Source organism: Pteropus vampyrus, unplaced genomic scaffold (assembly GCF_000151845.1).
Source record: "Pteropus vampyrus isolate Shadow unplaced genomic scaffold, Pvam_2.0 Scaffold5, whole genome shotgun sequence".
NCBI lineage: Eukaryota > Metazoa > Chordata > Mammalia > Chiroptera > Pteropodidae > Pteropus > Pteropus vampyrus.
This window is the reverse complement of record NW_011888786.1, coordinates 17,893,778-17,914,791: the sequence shown is the minus strand read 5'-3', so window position 1 is coordinate 17,914,791 and position 21,014 is coordinate 17,893,778. Positions and strand designations below refer to the sequence as shown.

Sequence of the window (21,014 nt, the reverse complement as noted above, 5' to 3'; positions counted from 1 at the left end):
AAGGTTAGTTAACACCTCCATCCCCTTATTTTTTGTGTGTGGTTATAACGTTTTTGATCTACTCTCTTAACAACTTTCAAGAATATATATTATACAGTATTATTAGTTATCTCTACCATGCTATATATGAGATCTTATTCATCTTACAGCTGGAAGTTTGTACCCTTTAACCAACATCTCCCCATTTCTCTCACCCCCCAGCTCCTGGCAACCACCATTCTAATCTTTGTTTCTACGAGTTTGGCTTTTTTAGATTCCACATATAAGTGAGATCACACAGTATTTGTCTTTATCTGTCTGACTTGTCTCACTTAACTCAATGCCTTTACAATCCATACATGTTGTTGCAAAAGGTAGGATTTCCTTTTGTAATAGCTGAATAATATTAATACATGTCACCTTTTCTTTACCTATTCATCTATTGATGGACTCTTAGGTTGTTTTTGTATTTTGGCTATTGTAAATAATGATGCAATGAACATGTGAGTGCAGATATCTCTTTGAGATAAAGATTTCATTTCCTTTGGGTATATACCCAGAAGTGGGATTGCTAGATCATATGGCAGTTCTATTTTTAATTTTTTGAGGAACTTTCACACTGTTTTTCACAGTGGCTGCACAAGTTTACATTCCCACCGACAGTGCACAAGGGTTCCCTTTTCGCCACATCCTCGCCAACATTTGTTTTATCTTGCCTTTTTTTTTGTAATAGTCATTCTAACAGGTATAAAGTGATATCTCATGTGCTTTTCATTTGCATTTCCCTGATTATTAGTGGTGTCGAGCATCTTTTCATGTACCCGTTCACTGTTTGGATGTCTTCTTTGGAAAAATGGTTATTCAAGTCCTTTGCCCATTTTAAATTAGATTTTTCGTTTTGTTTTTGCAGTTGAGTTATATAAGTCCTTTGTATGTTTTCGATATTAACCCCTTATCATACAGATAGTTTACAAATATTTTCTCCCATTCCATAGGTTACCTTTTCATTTTGCTGATTGTTCCTTTTGCTGTACAGAAGCTTTTTAGTTTGATATAGTCCCATTTGTTGATTTTTTGCTTTTGTTGCTTGTGCTTTTGGTGTCATATCGAAAAATTGTTGCCAAGACCAATATTAAGGAGCCTTTTCTCTATGTTTTCTCCTAGTAGTTTTACTGTTTCAGGTCTTACATTTACATCTTTAATCCATTTCAACTTAATTTTTGTGAATGGTGTAAGATAGGGATCCAATTTCATTCTTTTGCATGTGAATATCTAGTTTTCCTAACATCAGTTTTATTAGAGAGACTATCCTTTCCCCACCGAGTATTCTTGTCTATCTTATCAAATAATAGCAGACATTTGTGTGTGGGTTTATTTATGGGCTTTCAATTCTGTTCCATTGCTCTATGTGTCTGTTTTTATGCCAGTACCATACAGTTTTGATTGATATAGCTTTGTAATATAGTTTGAAATCAGGAATTGCGATGCCTCCAACTTTGTTCTTTCTCAGAACTGCAAAGCCATATGTTTTGAAGTAAAATTAGAAACGCTAGACAAGTGCCATCCATCTCAAAAGGACTGCAAAAGTTCCAGAGATTCTCTTTAGCATTTCTACATGTTTCTACCTATATTATCCATCACCCATCCATCCTTCCATTACCCGTTCATTCAAAGAAATATACCCGTTCATGCAAAGAAATACTGAGGTTGAGTTAGATGACCACAAGTTATAATAAAGGTCAAACTGGATGTATGATCCCCCCACCCCTCTGAGTAGCTCCCAGCATTTCTAGTGCAAGTCTACAATTGGAATTGTTTTGGCAGAACGATGCAACTTAAGGACAGTGTTAGAAAAATAGTTGAAATGTTGGATATCGGAATTTGAGTTGAGAGCTGAAGGAAGAGGAAACTTTAGAAATCTAGCCAAAGGCTCAGTAAACTGAACATTTCAAATAGTTTGAAGAGCAGGCATTTTAGATATAATGTAATAAGTTACCTAGAAGGTTAGGAGGTGAGTAGTCAGTGGGTATATGTGAGTTTAACATTTAAAGGTGATGCAGTCCTGGGGATGGCATGGTTCAGAGTGTGCCTTTGGGAGTGTCAGACTAGAAGCAGGTGGAGAAGATCTCCAAAGATGAGGAGATGAAGGAAAGGAATGACTGGAGTATAGAACATGGTTTCACATGGATCCTGAAATTAGAATTGTGGCCAAACTTGAGATCAAGAGTAAGACCTAGGTCCTCACACCACATCTTTCACGAGAAAAAATCTCCAAGAGACTGAATGATAGCAACCAGGAGAGAATGGTTAGTCGTATCCTCCTTTTTCTATAGTTAAATCTGCTTTCCATGAATCATAATTATTCAAGTTATAAATCATTACTCATATTCAGTTATTTATTGGCTATTTAGTAATAAATTATATCAGTTGTTTTATTTTCTACTTTTCATTGGAAATGTACTATTTCTGCTTTGTTGAGAGCTCAAATTAGCTTTTGGAGACTTATCAGGGATCTTAAACATTATTTATAATATTATCTCAAAGGGAAATGAGTTGTAATTTCTAAATCAATGACCTATACATATAAAGATATGGAATGCAACTTATTTCTAAGTTGAGGACTACCTAGATTTCTCCTGTGCTGGGAGGCAGAGTAGAGAATAGGAGACCTACAAAGTAAGATAAACTACTTCCCACTTTTCAGCTTATTTTGGAATAAGGCTGACTCTTTATGTTTCCAACCCTCTCCTCTGTGTTACAGAAAAATTATTGACATTTAAATCCTGAATTTAAGTTAGTTCAGTAAGTATCGATTGAACGTTACCGTAAGTCTGGGGGTGGGTGGGGGGAATGGTGTAGGAGTGCAAGAAATATGTATAATATGACCCTTGCATTCAAGGAATTTGAAAGAATATAAATAACTTCTTAATTATTACACAATGCAGAATATAATGAGTAAAATTTAGAAAAAGATCATAATATGATAGATAAAGGGGTTATTTTTATTTTATTTATTTATTTTTTTAGGCGAGGCAACCCTTGGTTGACCTCACAGATTGCGAGAACCTTGTCAGCTTACAATCTCTTATTTTTTATTTTTATTTTTTACCCATACAGCACTTGGTCTTCCTAGGTGGTCTCCCATCCAAGTACTACCCAGGCCCGACCCTGCTTAGTTTCAGAGATCAGACGGGATCGGGCTTGTTCAGGGTAGCATGGCCATAGAAGATAGTTAAAGGGATTAAAAAGTAAATTGATTCGTTAGAAAACTATGAATATTCTTGTGCAGTTTAGTCCTGGTCGTCAAGGAGTTTACAGTCTTGCAGAAGAAATCGCATCAGGTCAGGAAATACCCCCAAAACGGAGTGGCTGATATCTGTGCTAGAACTTCACTGTTAGAGGGAGAGGGGGCTCTATACCACATTTTGGGGTCTGGAAAGGGCACAGAGCAAAGGGTCCAGTGGGGCAAGAACCTCTCAGGAGTGGTATAAGGTGAGGCTGTACTATGGAGAAAACAGAATGCGGACACACGGAAGGTTTCTGAACAAGTGTGTTGCATGACAGCATATAAAAAGACATCAAATATAACTCTAATGCAAAGTTCCAAAAGTGCAGTGTAGGAGGCAGCAACTATGGTCCACGTACCAAGGGAAGAAAAACATATATAGACGTATATATACATACATCATCTCTCTCACCTCCCCGAAACACACACACACTTCATGTGCACAGTAATTAAGCCAGCAAAGAGACAGTGTGCGACTTATGCTCTAGGGAAGTGGCCTCGCCACCTTCCTTTTTCTACTCATTCTAAGTGTGTTGCATGCCTGTACCCCAAACCCTGGAGTTTGAAGCGCTTCCCTCTATATGTCAAAGCACAATGCACAGGTTTTGCTGCTTATCACCGGGCAGATGACTGAGGTTAAGCTTCCATTCTGCAGCTTCCAAACCTGGCAAGCCAGTCCACACTCACACGTGCCTTAGAAGTTTTGCTAATATGTCGTAGGGGAAAAATAAAAAGCATGTGGTTGGATCACATGAACAGCAGAGAATTCTTCATTGCCCTTGTTATTCAAAAAGATTTGCTAACAACAGACATTTTTTAATTCACAATAATAGTTGTATCAAAGTAATAGGAGTGAGGGTGTTATTTTTTCTTTGCATTTTAATACTCTTCCGTGTTTTTTCTTTAATGAGCATATATTACTTTTGTAATATAAAAGAAGTGTGCTTTTAAAAATAGCTAACAAAGAAATGTACACATTGTGTATAAGTAAATGTAAGACCTCAAGTACAATTTTGCCAGGTGGCCCCTTTTGAAAGCACCCTTGACCTAGAGGTGTGCTTCTCTGTTTGTGAGTTTTAAAGGGGAGTGGGCTGGGAAGGGAGGGGCTCAAGGAGGGGAAGGAGGTGGGAGAGGGTGAACATCTCCCTTCACTGACTTTTTGACTTTTTAACTGCTGTTTGAGTAGCTGGACCTGTGCAGGTTCTTGGAACTGGAATTATTCCTCAAAATAATATGTATTTACTTTAAAAACCACTCCGTGGAAGAAAAGGTTTAAAAAAAAAAAAAAAACCGTCAGAAAAACCAGCAAACTGGACTGAATAGAGTTGAAGTTCCTATTTCTCAAGAGATAGAAATATACTTCCTGGAGCACAAGGTCCACTCACCCTCTCCCCATGGTCTTTCACCAGGATTTGTTGATTCAACGGGAAACAGAAGTGTCAGCAGTTGTACTGGATGTGAATATAATGGGAAATTACCTTCAACCTCCAAAAAGCACCAATAATACAGGAGGACTGGGATTGCACAGCTAGTGGGGTTCCAGCTTCTCTCATGTTTCTTTCTAAGCTACATTTGTTTGTCTGTTATTGTTCTTAGGGTTTTCTGGGTAACTATAAGCAACAGACCTTGTTAGTTCCTCTTGAGATTGCCCACTACTCCCCACCCTTATTTCTCACCTCCCAGCATCCTGTTTGTCTCCCTGACTCTGTCCCCCGCCCCATCCCCACCCCCACTCAGCTACCAGTTTTTTTAGGCATGTTTTTCTTCCCTCGGTTAGTTAATTTTAAATTTCTATTTTTATGTGTTCTCACACCAAAGGAGACATGCCATCTATTTAATTTTTTATGTATTGATTTGTGCTTTCTTCTATTGTGAATACCTCTAAATTATATCTCGGTGTATATTCCAGTTTTTGCCTTCCCTACCCTCCTTTCCTTTTCTTGAAGACACAGTATTTCCAGGAGGGTATAAAAGGATATATGGGTAACTTTGGACTACGTACAAAACTTGTTTTCGGTGGTTTTGGCCTATTTAACATTACTCTATTACGATAGGAACAAAATCTACGATGTGTACTATGTTTATGCTCACATCAGTATAATCTTTAGTTTATTAAATTTTAAAGAATATTTTAACCCATTGATCTTGATGAGGATTTATTAACATGTCCCAGGAGAGAGATTTTTGGTAGAATCCTAGTTTGTTTTCCGCCACCAAATATCAACTATCTCGAGGTATTCCCTGTTCTGTTGCATTTGGAAGTACCTTTCCCAAGTCCAGTCTTGAGAGCTTTGCAGCTTTGATTAGGTGATAGTGCTATCAAATGAGTAGTGCCATTTGGATGACAAAATTTGTCACATTTCTTAATATATTTCCTTTTACTTTCTTCTATATTTGAAGCAAAAGTACAGTTAGATCCTTTTTAAAGAAATTCCAGTTAATTTAATCTAGACCAGTTGGTACAGATGACCTGACAAAGATTCATTGTCTAATTTCAGGCACAGTGATTGCTATGTCAGATGCCCTCCCTAAAAACACTGTTGATTATGTTATTTCAATTCTAGATAGCGATCTTTCTATTCTACTCTTTAGAAACTAGGGAAGGAAGGGAAAGTTTGTTTAGTTTATTTTAAAGAAAACCTTTCCTGTATCATTTTTTTTTAAATGTGTATCATTCAGATTTTCTTTTTGAATCTAAAAAAAATCTTTCAAAAAATTTAAAAATAAATTTATTTATACACCAGAATTACCTCCCATTTCAGCCTCTCCATGTGCTTTATATTTCCAGTTAGCTTGAACTCCAGTAGTTGTTTCAAAGCTAATTAGGACAAGAGCTTTATTTTTTTAGTATAGTTTCTGATACAACTCTTTATACTTAATACACAGTTCTGTATTAGCCCAACAACTAATTTCCTTAACCGTATAAATGACTTTGTTTCCCTTCGATTTTCTTTATCTATAAAAGGATGCCTATACCCTGATTTATAGTATTGATTTGTATTTTTATATTTTATATCTTATTACATATCACTTGCTTTAATATCTCTGAGTTATATTTCTGAAAATATAAGCTTTACTCAAAATAGGGTTATTAAAGCCTAAGGAAAATATCATAATTAAATATTAGATTTAAAGTATTAGAATCAAAAGTCCCTTTCAAAATATTCTCTTACATCATATAAAAATGGAGAGAAAATTAGGGAATTAAATGAAGAATGTTTACTAAAATAGTCAAATACAGTGACATCCACACTTATGTGTGAGGTTAGGATCCTCCTTTTCCAATTATCTTTATCATTATTACTTGGATCTAATTAAATGAAAAGAAACATAACAATAGAATTTTTCAAAGGTCACGTGAAGCCAAGATCAAGTGGTCAGAAAGCAACTTGAGGAATATCACACTTATTTTTACTAAATAAAGGCTTTGCATTAAATCAAGAGAAAAGATTTTTTCTTATACTGGATCCTCTTTTATATCAAAAGAATCAGAAAAATCACCAACAATAAAAAAGTAAAAGGTAATTAATCCTATACAGTATCGGTTTTGCTTGTTTGTTTGTTTTTTACCTGTGATTGCATAAACACAGTCTAGCTTTTTGCCAAAGCTTAAGGAGGCGGAGTTCAAATGTACTTCCGAATCCTGCTGCTGATTTGTTTATCTGAGTAAGTGGCTATTCGATCAAAAAAAAAAAAAGAAAAAGAAAAAACAGCCAGAGGAAAGAATAGTAAGAATCTTTGGAAAGGAAACTCTTAGCATTAATCAAATAGTCATTATTAATAAATAGTACATGATGTATATTTATTAGACTGATGTTAATTGTGATTGCTATACCTTTTGGATGCCATAGCACTCTGCTAACTATATTAATTGCAGTTCTCCATTTCCCACTCTTAGTAGGACTTGTGTCCAAGTTGTTAAAGACATTTAGATTTGCCAGTACCTCCTGTCTCTTTGTACTACTAGGGCTGGGGGTGGGTGTGAATGCAGACTGTGTTGTTTTCCAAGAGCTTAATTAAAAATCCATAATATTTGCTGGATCCTCTACTTAGACAGGGTAGAATTAAGTAATTCGAAAAGTTTCTGTCCTCAGAGACCTTTCAATCAAAAATGGAAAGCAGACAAATATCATCACACAAAAATAACTAATGGCATGAGGAAGTAAGTGATATATATGCATATATTTTTAAAGTAGTCCAATACAGTGATATCAGTTTGGTTTCAGCGGGTTAGAAAAGGCTTCATGTGGGAGGAGGGATTTGAGCTGAGCCTAGAAGGATGGGGTATCTGGAAGTGTTGTAGAGACCACTGTGCTCCCAGCAAAGGGATCCTGTGCAGGACTTGAGCAAATGAGGTTGGAAAGGCAAGTGAGAGCTGCGTGGCACAGTGCTTAAATTTAGGCCAAGGAGTAGGGACATCAAACAGATGATAACTTACTCTACCAAAGTTAGATTTTCTAAGAACACCTTGAATTTTATGACATTTTGCCTTTTTCAATTAAGGTGATTTGTTAAGTGTGATTTACTACTTAAAGTTTTACAATGCTTATATAAATACATTTACATAACTTTTTTTTTCACACTGTCTTGATTTGATATTTAGGAAACAGACTCCTTTATTCGTTCTTCAAATATTTGCTAAATATCTTGTGCCAAGTACAAGGCTGAACATTTCCGTAATAGTTGAACCATTATTTATTAGGTCCTTACTATGTGTCAGGCTCTGTTCTAAGACTTCAGGGTTCACTGAACAAAAAGAAAAATCTCTACCCTCATGGAACTTTTATTCTACTGAGATATTAGTTTGCTAGGACTGCCACAGACTAAGAGTCTTAAACAACAGAAAGTTTTTTTTTTTCACAGATCTGGAGGCTAAAAGGCTGAGATCAAGCAGTCAGCAGAATTGGTTCCTCATTAAGGCCATGGGCTAAGGATCTGTTCCAGACTTCCGTCCTTGGCCTGTACATGGTCGTCTTTCCCTATGTCTTCACATTATCTTCTCTCCGTACTTGCCTGGGTCCCAATTTTTTCTTAGAAGGACACTACTCCTATGGGATTAAGGCCCACCTTAAACCTTAGTTTAACTTAATTACTTCCGTAAAGGCCCTATCTCCAAATATAGTTGTATTCTATGGTACTGGAGGTTAGGAACCTAACATATGAATTTTTTTTGTGGGATGGGGGTGCATAATTCATCCCATAACAAGTGGGCATTAATGATAGAGCAGTGAATAAAGCCTAGAACTTGGGTGGTCCTGGTTGTCATGTGCCAGGCACTGTATCAGTCATGCTCAGGTGCATTATTGCATTTAATGCTGTAACCAGTCCATCCATGAGGTAAGTTTTGTTATATCCTCTTTACAGTGAGAAAACTGAGGGCAGATTACATTAGTTCATAGTGGAGTTTGCTTTAGTGATTCTGTGTTTAATGTTTTCATTGGGTTGAAACCTCAGAAATGGAAATGTGTAGGGCCTATATTTATGCTAATTCAGATTCAGAACCAAAAAATTTCTACATGTTAATATAGAGTGTGGAAAGTTTTTGTTTTGTGTTGTGTTGTTTTCTTACATTAAGTTCTAAAAAGAAAACCAAATAGGAGTAACCTTTGATAATTAAGTACATTTTTCTCTCTGTAGATAGTCCAATACATTATGTAGTAACATATAATAATATATTATTATAAACCATAATTATTTATAATAAATATATAATTATCTATTATATAAATCCTATATTTTATATAGCAATGATAATTTCTCTTTGATTAGCTAGATCAAATAAAGTTACAGGTTGTATATGACCTGTACCCTTGATCTATCTCCAGACTAGCAAGCCTGCCTTGCATTGCTCCTATGGAGGGAATCCCCCCATGCTCTGTTTGGTCTGTTGATCCAGCCATGCTGCTTCTCTGATGGACAGAGTCAAATTCAGCAAGTGTTATGGAGAACATACTGTCACGTGGCAGGCCATTGCACATAAATCTCTGCTTCTCATAAAAATGGAAACCCAAAGGATAATAAGATGCATTTATAGTTATTTTATGAAAAAAAGTTAAGTAAATTATCTATAATAATTTAAAACATAATTTAAATATTGAAACAGTATAGGTGTATATATTATGATGTAAAATACAAAATTTGCATGAACTTTCAAGGTGAAACCTATTTCAAAGGAGTTGCTTTTGCTTTGAGTGTGTCTTCAATTCAGTTCAGCAGAGATGTGAACCACACTGCCCTCCTTCCTGAGGAGTTCTTGGGAGAAAGGCTTTGAGAAGTTCTGAACGCTTTTTTCATTCAAGCTTCATAACAACCATGTGAGGTGTATTATACTTATTTAAGAGATCAGAAAACAGAAGCTAGGATAAATTATGTTGCCCTTGTAAACACACCAAGTAAATAGCAGAGGCAGATGTTATACTCAGACTTTTTTACTCCAATTCCAGGGCACTTTATATTTCAGGACAGCCACTCCTTAGATGAATAGGCTTTAATCCTTATGAGGCTGGATAGGCCTCACAGCTCTGCATTTTAACAGGTCCCAACTTCATTCATTCATGGATTCATGTACTTATTTGTGCATTTAATCAACAAATACTTATTGGGAGTTTAGTATGTGCCAGGCTTTATGTCGGGCCCTGAAGACACAATGGTTAGCAAAAAAGGGCATAGTTCCTTTCCTTATGGAGCCTACAGTCTAGTGGGAAAACAAATATTAAACAATCACCAAAAAATATTTGTTTTCGAACTATAATGTTATAAAGAAAAAATATAGACGGTCATGAGAAGAAAAAACGACAAATTAATTTACATTAATGGTCAGAAAAGATCTCTTTAAGGAAGTGAGCTTTGATCTGAGATATTAAGCATGAGTTAGCTAGGAAAACTTACTTGCACTTAGAATAGTTATGAATTGCCATTCTACAAAACCCATCACTACAATTCCCTCTATCTCCATTAGTTTTTGTCTACAATAAGATTTGATTGTTACCCCCAGCCATGACATTTATGCTTTTTTACTATATTCTGATTATTCATCCATCCATCCATCCATCCATCCATCCATCCATCCATCCATCCAACTTTCACTGAGCATCTACTACAAACCTGGCACTATTGTGCCCCGAATCTTTTACTTTTCCATCATCGCTTCCTTTTTTTTTTTTTACTTTGTCTGCTTTAACTTTCTGTCTCTTTATCTGATTCTTAAATCTCCTATTTTTGACATATCTGCAATGTTATGCCCTTCCCCACCCTTTCTGTCACTATTCTCACCTTTGGCTAAATGATTATTTCTCTTCCTATTTTCAACAAATGGATTCTTTCCCCACATTTATCTAAAATTTTTCTAATCAAGTACAAGAAAATTAATGAGGTTTTTGCCAATTAATTGGAATTTCACCCCTTAATAAAGAAATGCTACTAATGCAAACCTCTTTCTTTCTATCTATCTATCTATCTATCTATCTATCTATCTATCTATCTATCTATCACCTATCTAATCTACTTTATCTGTCTACATCTATCACTTATCTATATTTTGGATTAGTTATTTCTTTTAACTCTAAACTACAGGTAGACAATTTTATCTGTTTAACTTAACATAGCATCTGGAGCTCACTTTGTACTGGTGATCACTTTGTACACTTTTACGTGTTCTTAAAAAAGGCACATCCTTTCTGGTCCACTGATAGGTTTGTTGTACTCCTGATATAAATGTACAAATGAATTAAAAGATGCACAGCTCAAGATTAACCTGCTTTCAAATTTTCCTATAAACTCCTTTTGTCCTTTCTGTCATAGCCCATCCTTCCTGTCATAACCTGGACATGAGAAATCTAGGTCGACAATAACATAGTATATCAGCAACTACTTAGGCAAACCCACCAGGAAGGGTCTGACACTTAACTCTTTATCTCCACACAAACCAGTCAAATCCAACAAATCTCCTTTGGAAAGTCTGAAGGGACAGAATGCACTATCTAGAAAAACGCACCTATTAAAAGGTAAGTAGATGGGATTTGCTCTTCAAGGCATGATGGAGTAACAGGGCCAGACTTAGCCATCCACCATAAATAATTAGAAAGCTGGATAAAATAAAAAATCAAAGTCTTTCAGACATTGGACAACAGTCTATGTAAGACTATGGTCCTTGAGAGAAGAGAAACAAAACGAGTTTGAGAGTTGCCCTGCCTTTCTGCCTGCAATCAACTTCTAGACTATAGGCCCAGAAAGGTGCAGACCCTGACAGATCCTGGCAGCCTCACTGAGTTGATGAGATGGAGATTGGAATTTGGGGAGGGTAAGGTGGCTAGAAGTAGTGGGGCAGAGTTCTAGGAAGAGGATGTTATATAGAAAAAGAGCTCCAGAAATATGTATAGGCATCTCTTGTACTTTTGCTGAATACCAAGATACAAGTATAGCATGACACTCCAAAAGGCTATGCAGAAAAGACTGATGAGTTGTAAGCTGGATAAATCCCAGGGCACACATGAAGTGGGAAAATGTTGGGATCTAACGAGCTAAAGGGGTGAGTCCTCATTCATCCTTGGAATATTCAGTGGAGGCCCTAAAGTAATCATACCTTAGTAATAGGTTCAAACTATCCTTGGAGTAAAAGATACTCTAGAACAGGGGTTGGAAATTTTTTCTTAAATTTACAAACAGCAAATATTTTTTTGCTAGTAGGTCATATGGTCTCTATCACAACTACTCAATTCTACCATTATAGTGTATAGGCAGCCAATACATAAGCATATAGGTGTGGCTGTGTTTCAATAAAATTTTATTAACCAAAACAGATGGTCAGTCTGTGGACTGTAGGTTTTGACTTCTATTCTAGATCAGCACTGTCCGACAGAAATATGATGCAAGCCATATATGTAATGTTAAATGTCTGAAACCACAGTAAAAAAAAAGTAAAAATAAATAGGTAAATTAATTTTAAAAATATATTTTACTTAACCCAATATACCCAAAATATTATCAGTTAAATATGTAATTGATATAAAAATTATTAATGAGAAAGTTTTCATTCTTTTTCTAATACTAAGTCTTAAAAATCTGTTGTGTACCTGTAGCACATTTTAATTTAGATTAGTCACATTTCAATAGCTACATGTGGCTAGTGATTACCATATTAGATAGCACAGCTTAGCCTTTCTGTAGTAAAATTAAAAAACAGGTCCTGAAGGTATCAAACTGATGAGCAATTAACTTCACCATCTGCCTAAACAAAGCTCAATGCTCTTTAAAGGAAGACAGCACAATGCAGATACTTAATAATGCCATAATAATGATGTCAGCATCAAATTAAAATTTATTAGACACGGTAAAAGTGGGCAAAAAAATACATATAAGAAGAAGAGTTAAGAGAAACAGACCTAGAAATGACAAGGTAATAGAATTTGTGGACAATGATGTTAAAGCAGATTTTATTATTATGTATAAGTATTTAAAGGAAAACAAAAAGAATCAGAAGAAAAATGAAATTTATAAAAAAGAATCTGATGAGACTTCTAGAGATGAAAAATACATCTGAACTGAAGATTTCACTGTATTAACAGCAGATTAGGCACTGCAGAAGAAAATATTAATGAGCCTGTAAACATAGCAATTGAATCAATCCAAGATGATCCACAGAGAGAAAAAAGACTGAAAAAATAAAGGAAAAGAGGCTCAGTGATCTGTAGGATAGTACCAAATGGTCTACCACACACGAGGAAAGGAAGAGGAGACAGAAAAAATATTCGAAGCGATAATAGCTGAAACACTTTAAAATTTGACGAAAACTATATTTTGTAAGTCCAAGAAGCTTAAAAACTCATGGAAAAAAATTAACGAGTGTAAGTAAAATTGCTGTAAACCAGTGTTGAAGAGAAAAATCTTAAAGGCAGTCAGAGAAAAATAAACATTACATGTGGAGGAACAGATATAAGACTAAGAATGGACTTCATCTCAGAAACTTTGCTTAGCCAGAAGATAATGAAGTAACATCTTTAGAGTGCTAAATGAAAAAGTCTACTTAGAATTCTATAACCTCTGAAAATGTCCTTCAAAAACAAAGGTGAAATAAAAACTTAACCAGACAAACAAAACTTGAGGAATTTGTTGCCAGGAGATATATACTATAAGATATTAAAGGGAATTACTCAGCCAAAGCAGAACGATACCAGATGAAAATTCGAAATACAGTGTGCCAGAAATTGTAAATATGTGGGCAAATAGAAAAGATTTTGTTCCATTAAAAAATTTTTAAGTTAATTTGACTGTATAAAGAAAAATAATAATGTATTTTTGAGATTTATCAAATATGTAGAAGTAAAATGTATGACAGTAGCTTAAAGGACATGATAGGGGATATGGCAGTCTATACTTGTAAGGGTTTTACGTGATATATGAAGTGGTATAATATTATTTGAACATAAGTCAAAAGTGAATATTGTAAAGTGTAGAGAAATCACTAAAAAATAAAATAGAAGATATATATATGTGTATATATATGTGTGTGTGTGTCTGTATGTATATATATATATACAGACACACACACACACACATCACCAACAGTGGAGATAAAATGAAATATTAAGAAATACCAATTGATTCAAAAGAAGCAAGAAAGGAAGAAAAAAGTAACAAGAAAGGATGAGACAAATAGAACACCAACAATAAATGCTAGATTTAAACTCAACTTATTGATAGTTACATTAAATGTAAATGGTCTAAAGACCATTAAAAGTCAAAGATTGTCAGACTAGATAAAAAAAGTAAGATTCTATGACATGTTGTGTACAAGAAAACCACTTTAAATATATTAATATATAGGCCAAATAGGTTAAAACAAAGAGAATGGGAAAAGGTATCCTACGACCTAGCTGACCATTCCAATATTCCAGGGAGCCAGAAGGGCTGAAGAGTATTCTACACGAATGTGGAGAATTTCTGGAGAACTCAGCAGGATGCATTCTAATCGCAGTAGCTACACGCATTCTGTTTCTGTTCAGTCGTATCCGTTCTTACATTCACTCATTTAGCAAATACTTCGAGCACTTTCTATGTTACCAAGTGCTGGAAATGATCAGATTTTGGATGCTGGAACATGGTCTCTGCCCTGGAGGAGTTCCTGTGTTCTAGGGGGGCTGATGGCATACAACATAAATCATTACAGAACAGGGAGAAGAATGATATAGTACAGAGATGACCAAAATGTCGTAGGAACGTGGAAGAAAGATACACTAACTTTGCCAGGGAGGAGTAGAGGGTTCAGAGGAAAAGAGGAACGTGTGAATGTGTGACGTTTTTGAAGCTGTGGAAGGACTCGGGGAGTGGAAAGGGCCCCTGCAAACCTGCGGCGCGCCGCTCAACACAGCTCACTCACGGTGTGCGCAGTAGCAAGGTCGATAAGTAGCGGTATCTATGTATTTCTCAAATTTATTTTAAACTTCCTGAGAGTACTCACACTCCCTCTGTTTTGGTCTCCCCAATCTAATTTTTTTTAACATACAATGAATGGGAACTAGCTCCCCGTTCTTCTCTCTTCACATCCAACATATCGTGCTTTATTTTTCTCCACAGCAGTTTTCACCTTCTAAATATACTATATAATGTACTTATCTGTTATGTTTACTATCTGTTTCCTCTTCCTCCTAGAATGTAAGTTCCAGAAGGAGAGGAAAGATCTATTTTGTTCACTGTGGTTCGCCCCCCAACTAACCGCCCCCTGTCGACTACCCCCAGCTCTTGGAAAAGTGCCTAGTACATACACAATAGGTTCCTGATAAATAATTGGAATGGGCAGAGTGAGTTAGCCAATTTCCCTATCCAGGACATAATTAGTATCTGCTCATATTTGAAGGAAAGCATAGAGGAAAATAAAGGCCGACACAGGATCATTTATAGTAGTATTCTCTTTCCCCCTCCCTTCAACTGTATTTATTGATTATCTGCTCTGTGTCAGCTCTGCTCTGAGCACTGGAATTTCAGAGAACAGAACAGATCCTATTTCTGTCTTCCTGGAGCTCACCTGCCAGAGTGGATGCAGATGTTAATGAACTATGTAATTGCAAATTTGGGATAATTGAGAAGGAAAAAAAGGGGAGGGTTCTAGGAAAACCTGAAACAGCAGCACATGACCTGGCCTGGCAGGTTGGGGAAGTTATTTTTAAGCTTAGTAGAAGCTAACTCAGTGAAAGAGAGGAGTGGGAGAGAGAGCATTCAAGCAGAAGAAAAAGAATTACAAAGGTCACAGAGTGGGAGAGAGAATGCCTGAGTGTTCCAAGTGTGGCTGGAGCCAGGGTGAGGGAAGAGAGGCTTAGCAGAACAGGAGAGGTAGGTGGAGAGGAGGAAGGCAGAGCAGACCAGGTAGCTCCAGGTGGGCTCACACCTTAAGGGGTTGGTTCTTTAGCCCAAGAGTAAAGGGGAGCCACGAGAGGGTTGCAAACTGGGGGGTGATGAAATGAAAAGGTAGCTCAGGCTAAAGTGTGAACAGTGGGTTAGGGAGTATGGCAGAGAGGACATGGGAGGAAGGTTCAAAGAGTGCTGCAGTGGAGAAAGCACGATGTGATGGCTGGAGTGGAGAGGAGATGTGAGTAAGTTAGAGCAATATTTAGGAGGTGGAACAGAATGGCTTTTCTGTGATTTCAAATAAATAGGCTACGGCTTTTTTATATAAGGTTTTCGAATGTTCTTATGAACCAAAATATAAATAAAGAAGCATCTTGAGTTGTTTATCAGCTTTCTCTATGATATGTGTACAAATATTAGTAAGAAGTGAGCCCAGTCTGTAATGATCTAGTAGCCCCTATGGGGGTTGAGAGTTTTCTAGGGAGGGAAATGAAGGAGTACTATTAGCAAAGCCCAGTAGAAATGAGGGTAAAATAGTAAAAGGTGTGTGTGTGTGTGTGTGTGTGTGTGTGTACATGCACATAACCAGTCGCAGAGCTTTGCCCTCACTCCTTTTACATCCTTCCTTCTAGCCCTGCTTCTCTCAGCTACAGAGTTTAAGATCAGTGGTTCTTGATGTTCGTTGGGTCTTATCCTGAGAATAATACACATCCAATACACACAGAAAATTTCATATCGTATATCAGGGGTCCTGGGACTCCAGATTAGACATCTCTGACCTGTAGGGTTTGTAGAAAGGCAATTCATAGATAAATATGAATTCACAATAAATATATTTAGCCAATAAATACATGAAAGATAGTCAAGCTCTCTAACAACCAATTGAGGCAACCATGAGATAACATCTTTCATCTATCAGATTGGCAAACATTCAAAAGCTCGGCTATCGTGGAGGAAAATGAGCACTCTTGCATAATCTGAACGAGCATAAAATAGAACAACTTTTTACGGAGCAACTAGGCAGTAGCTCTTAGAATTTTAAATGCCTAGATTCTTTAACCTAGTAATTCCAGTACTAAGAAACTGTCCTTTAGGATAGCAAACTTAGCTGTACAGATAGTCAAGGATGTATACTGCAGCAATGACTAAAAAATTGGAAACTGCTTCAATGACTACCAACAAGAAAATGTTAAATATGTTTGAAGCATACCCATAACCTACAGTGGAATACTGTGAAGTCCGAAAGAATGAGACTAATCTATACTGACAATATATTAAGTGAAAAAGGCAATTTGCAAAACAATATATGTAGCACAATATATTCTCTATAAGAGAACTCATAAAAATACGTTATATAAAAATACTTTTGTATATATTTAGAAAATATATACGTGGATTTACATAAAACTCAAAATAATTTAACTCTGGGGAGTAGGATTTAGTTGAGGGGGCGGAGGTGGGGGAGGCTGGAAATTTTCTTATTTTGTGCACTTCTATACTGTTACAATTTGTTTTAACAAACTTGTATTACATTATCCTCATTCTTAAAAAATAAAAGTAACAAGAATTTTTCACCTTGAAGTTCTTTTCTTCTGTACAGATCGACTTTAAATTTGAGATGAGGGCAGAGGCTAACAGTAAGATGTGCCTCAGTTTTCTCCCCTGATTAAAATATTTCAGTGATGTCCCAATGCGTTGGAGGTCAAGTCCAAACTCCTTAGCATTGCAGGTTCTCCTTGGTTTGGCCACTTGCCTGCCTCTACAGTGTCTTCAACAATCCTCCAACTCATAGGCTCTCTCCACACAGGAACTTGCCAGGCTGTGGAGTTCCTAGGACTCTCCACTTTTTTCTGATACATGTTTGTTTTACAGGGGTTGCTCATTTTCCTGTAAAGACAACCTTAGCTGCCTAAGGCTTGTCCTGCCCTTCAAGACTCAGTTTAAGCATCACTTTCTCCAGAAGATCTGGCCCACTCCCCATCTCCACCACAGTCTGGGTAGAGTGCTGCTCTCAAGTGCTCTAAGCCTCCAGGCATACCTTCTATATTATGTCACTAGTTGTATCCCACTGCCACTTTATTTTAGTATCCTGTTTCCCTCTAGGTGAGAAACCCCTGAAGGCAGAAGCTGTGCTTTGTGTCTCTGTGTTCCCGTTGCACAGTCCAGTGCTGGCCATAGGAGGCCCTCTCCAGTGGCCATTGGATGGGAAAATGCCCACACTTCCTTTCTGGAATCTACTCGTTGGCAGCCTGTAAGTATGAGAGACTGAATTTTAAAATTCCTTCCAAATTGCTTTTTTATATAGAACTTAAATTAAAATCTAGAATTACAAAATGATAGCACTTTAGAACTAGAAAGGACTTAGGAATTACCAAGAGGAGTTATTTTCAATTAAGAGTTTGTGAATTAATGCAAGTTTTCACGCCTCAGTGCAAAATAAGAAAAATATGACCAATGGAGCAGATTTTTTAAAAATCAGATTAAATGCATTTGCTTTATATGTTGCTTTCTTATTCAGAGATTCTATCTCTCTCCTATTTTAAGGTTATTTATGAATGATGTGCTTTGTTCATTTGTCTATTAAATTAAAAAAAAAATCTGTAAACTCCAGTTCTGTATCTTTCTCTTCAGAAATTATGACTTTGCCCATGGCCAAACAAAGAAAACATTTTTCAGTTCAGTATCCTTCTGTTATGTACAATGCAATTGTATACATATAAACATATTATCTACGTTTGGTGTGGTTAGTTTTCTGTTCAGCCTTTTTAATTCGGAAATGAAACAATCAGTTACCATCTTTGTTGTATTGCAATCAGAAACAGGCTTGCTCTCTGAGAAGTGTCTATAACATATGGTATTGCTGTCTGTCAGTATTTGGGGAGATTTCAAGACATGTTAGAGTCTGGAAATTATATATATATAAAATTATTATTGACTTTTTTATGGAAATACTGTTTTCTTTCCATTTTTGTATGCTTCCTAGGTTTGAAGTTGTAGTAAGCGCCTTAAAAATATTTCAAGTGACTTTGAATTTAGCTGTTGCTTTAATTTTGACTTTAAACTTCTGAATACTATACAACTAAGAAATTCCAGTTCTGAGAGTTTTTCGTTGGAGAACAATGAGAGATGTGTGCAGAGATGAATGTATAAAGGTGTTCATGGAAACATTTGTGTTAATATAGTTTAGAAAAATCATAAATGCCCAATAATAGAGAATTGGCTAAATATATTTTGATACAGTCATTTCATAGAAGATGTTTTAGTTGTTAGAAATGGCTGCATTTTTATCTTCTATATACTTGTCTGTAATCTTTAACTTTTACCTACTACAAATATGTACTTACATAACTAAAAAGTTTTAAAATCTGCCTACGTCAACACTTTATCCAAAATAATGTTCCTTGTTTTTTTATGTTTTCTTTCCAATTTGACATTATTGATTAATATAATTTGATAGCCAGAGTTCACCATATACAGACTCTTAAGTTTTAATTTTTTAATTTTAGCTTTTACACCTTCTGTTTTTGTGCAGTTTAGCTTAACTTCAATATATAACACTGAGCTGCTATAGGTCAGCACATAATCCAGTGAAAAACTGTCATTTTCATTTTGAACACTGTGCTCTCTGGCAAGTTTATATTTGAGACCGGTACATTCTAATTCCGTATCGGTAGGGACAAACACAACCATAAACTCAAAGATCTAGAAGACATTGAAAGATGTAATCAATCTATTCATTTTCCTTCTTCCTGACTGCATTTTAACTCTGAGTAGGGATCCTGGCTATGGGACTTACCAAGATTCCAGTCTGTTGGCCTAAAAAACAGAACGAATAGCATCCTTGGCATTTCCAGCACCAAAGTAGCTTCTTTGAAAGAGGGAGACAAGAGGTGCCTGATTATATTATAGCTATGGAAGCCTGTGTGTGCACGAATAGTGTGTGTGTGTGTGTGTGTGTGTGTGTGTGTGTGTGTGTGTCTGAGAGAGGAGAGATTGAGAGAGAGAGGAGCAGCTGAGTGGAACTATGTTAAAAGGGTTTCTAGTATCTTTGGCTTTAGGTAAATTTGCCCTCGTATAGCTCTGTCGCCTCCAATAGGTCTTCCTAGTAGTTGTTCTAATTTTAATTAATTAATTAATTAATTAATTACTTGTTTGATGTCTGATTCTCTTTTAGAATGTAAAAGACATGAGGGCAGGACTACCCCCACCCCAATTTCCCCAGGACCCAGCATAATCTTTTGCATGGTTAGTAAGGATTTAATAAATATTGGTTGAGTAAATGCCTGTATGGGTCTTAAATATCCTTATTTATTTCTTTTTTAACTTTTTCTAACAGCTTCTTCTATGGCTACTATAGACTTTCTTCTTCTTCTTCTAGGTGCTTCTTAAAGCCATTTCCGGGGCAGAAGAGGACCATGTCATCAAACTGAAGCAGGTGTTCGTTGGATGCTTCCACAGCAGGAGGGCGGGTCCACTCTCGATCCCTCTCTATCCCTTGTCAGCTTAAAAAGGTGAGAGCCAGACTCCAGCCCTGTTCTGTGGCCCTTAGTGTTGGTGTTTGCTCCTCCCTTTCCCAGCTGTTCCTATGCTCTAGATAGTTTTGTGACAAAGGCGAAGCATCTGTTTCAAGGTCTGCAGTAACACAGGGCTGTAGCCTTTCCAGAGGACTGATTTGGATTACAGTATCACCGTGAGAACTCCAGCTCTCTCATAAACAATATATATATCTCCATCTTTAATTTGTGTAACGTACTGTGCTTAGCCTCAAGAGAGCTTAATGAAAGCAGAGATATTTGTTTTGTTCACTGCTCTGTCTCCATCCCTGAGGACAGTATATGAATGCCCACTCTGTGAACACTCAGTAATAATTTGTTGAATTAGTGAATGATTGATGAAATGTCATCATAGCTGTTGAATGTCTTTTTGTATTTGATGTGCCATTTCGGCTATAGTTCACCTAGTTAAGAACTTGAAATATGTGCTGTTTATGAAGAGAGCAACTCTTTGCTCACCCTATCCTCAAAATTATAGTTGCAGTACTCTGCTAAATAATCCTTCTAAACTGTAGGCTAATTCTCCTATTTTCCTTTGAAGAACAAGCCAAACCATTAATATTGCCAATCATATGCTAGTCAGTAATGTTGACCTCTTACAAATAGCCAGGTATTTCTACAGCAAACTGGGTTAATTCAGAAACAACAAAGAATTGCAATTTGGGACATGCAGTCTCGATGGGAAACCATGCCCGAGTCCAGAGAAACAGAGGAGGTAAAAGCTCTTTTATGGACCTGGCAGGGGCTGTTGTAAATGACAAGTTCATTGGAAGAAACTGAAAGTTTAAAGTAGTGTAGTGACTTTTTATTGGCTGAGTTATGGCAGTCTCCCATTGGCTGAGCTGTTAATGGATAAG

The 21,014-nt window shown here is 36.4% G+C and overlaps 1 long non-coding RNA gene and 1 pseudogene across 3 annotated transcripts in view; one reads left to right on the top strand and one right to left on the bottom strand.

Annotated features, from left to right (window-relative positions):
• LOC105295845 overlaps nucleotides 1-21,014 on the top strand; it is an 89,272-nt gene that overhangs the window by 7,178 nt on the left and 61,080 nt on the right. For all 3 annotated transcript variants that reach the window (XR_896203.2, XR_002781905.1, XR_002781906.1), the window contains exons 2-4: nucleotides 17,708-17,855; nucleotides 19,779-19,849; nucleotides 19,983-20,115. This is a non-coding gene — a long non-coding RNA (uncharacterized LOC105295845). The remainder of the gene's footprint in view (nucleotides 1-17,707; nucleotides 17,856-19,778; nucleotides 19,850-19,982; nucleotides 20,116-21,014) is intronic.
• Nucleotides 3,088-3,206, bottom strand: LOC111744224 (annotated as a pseudogene).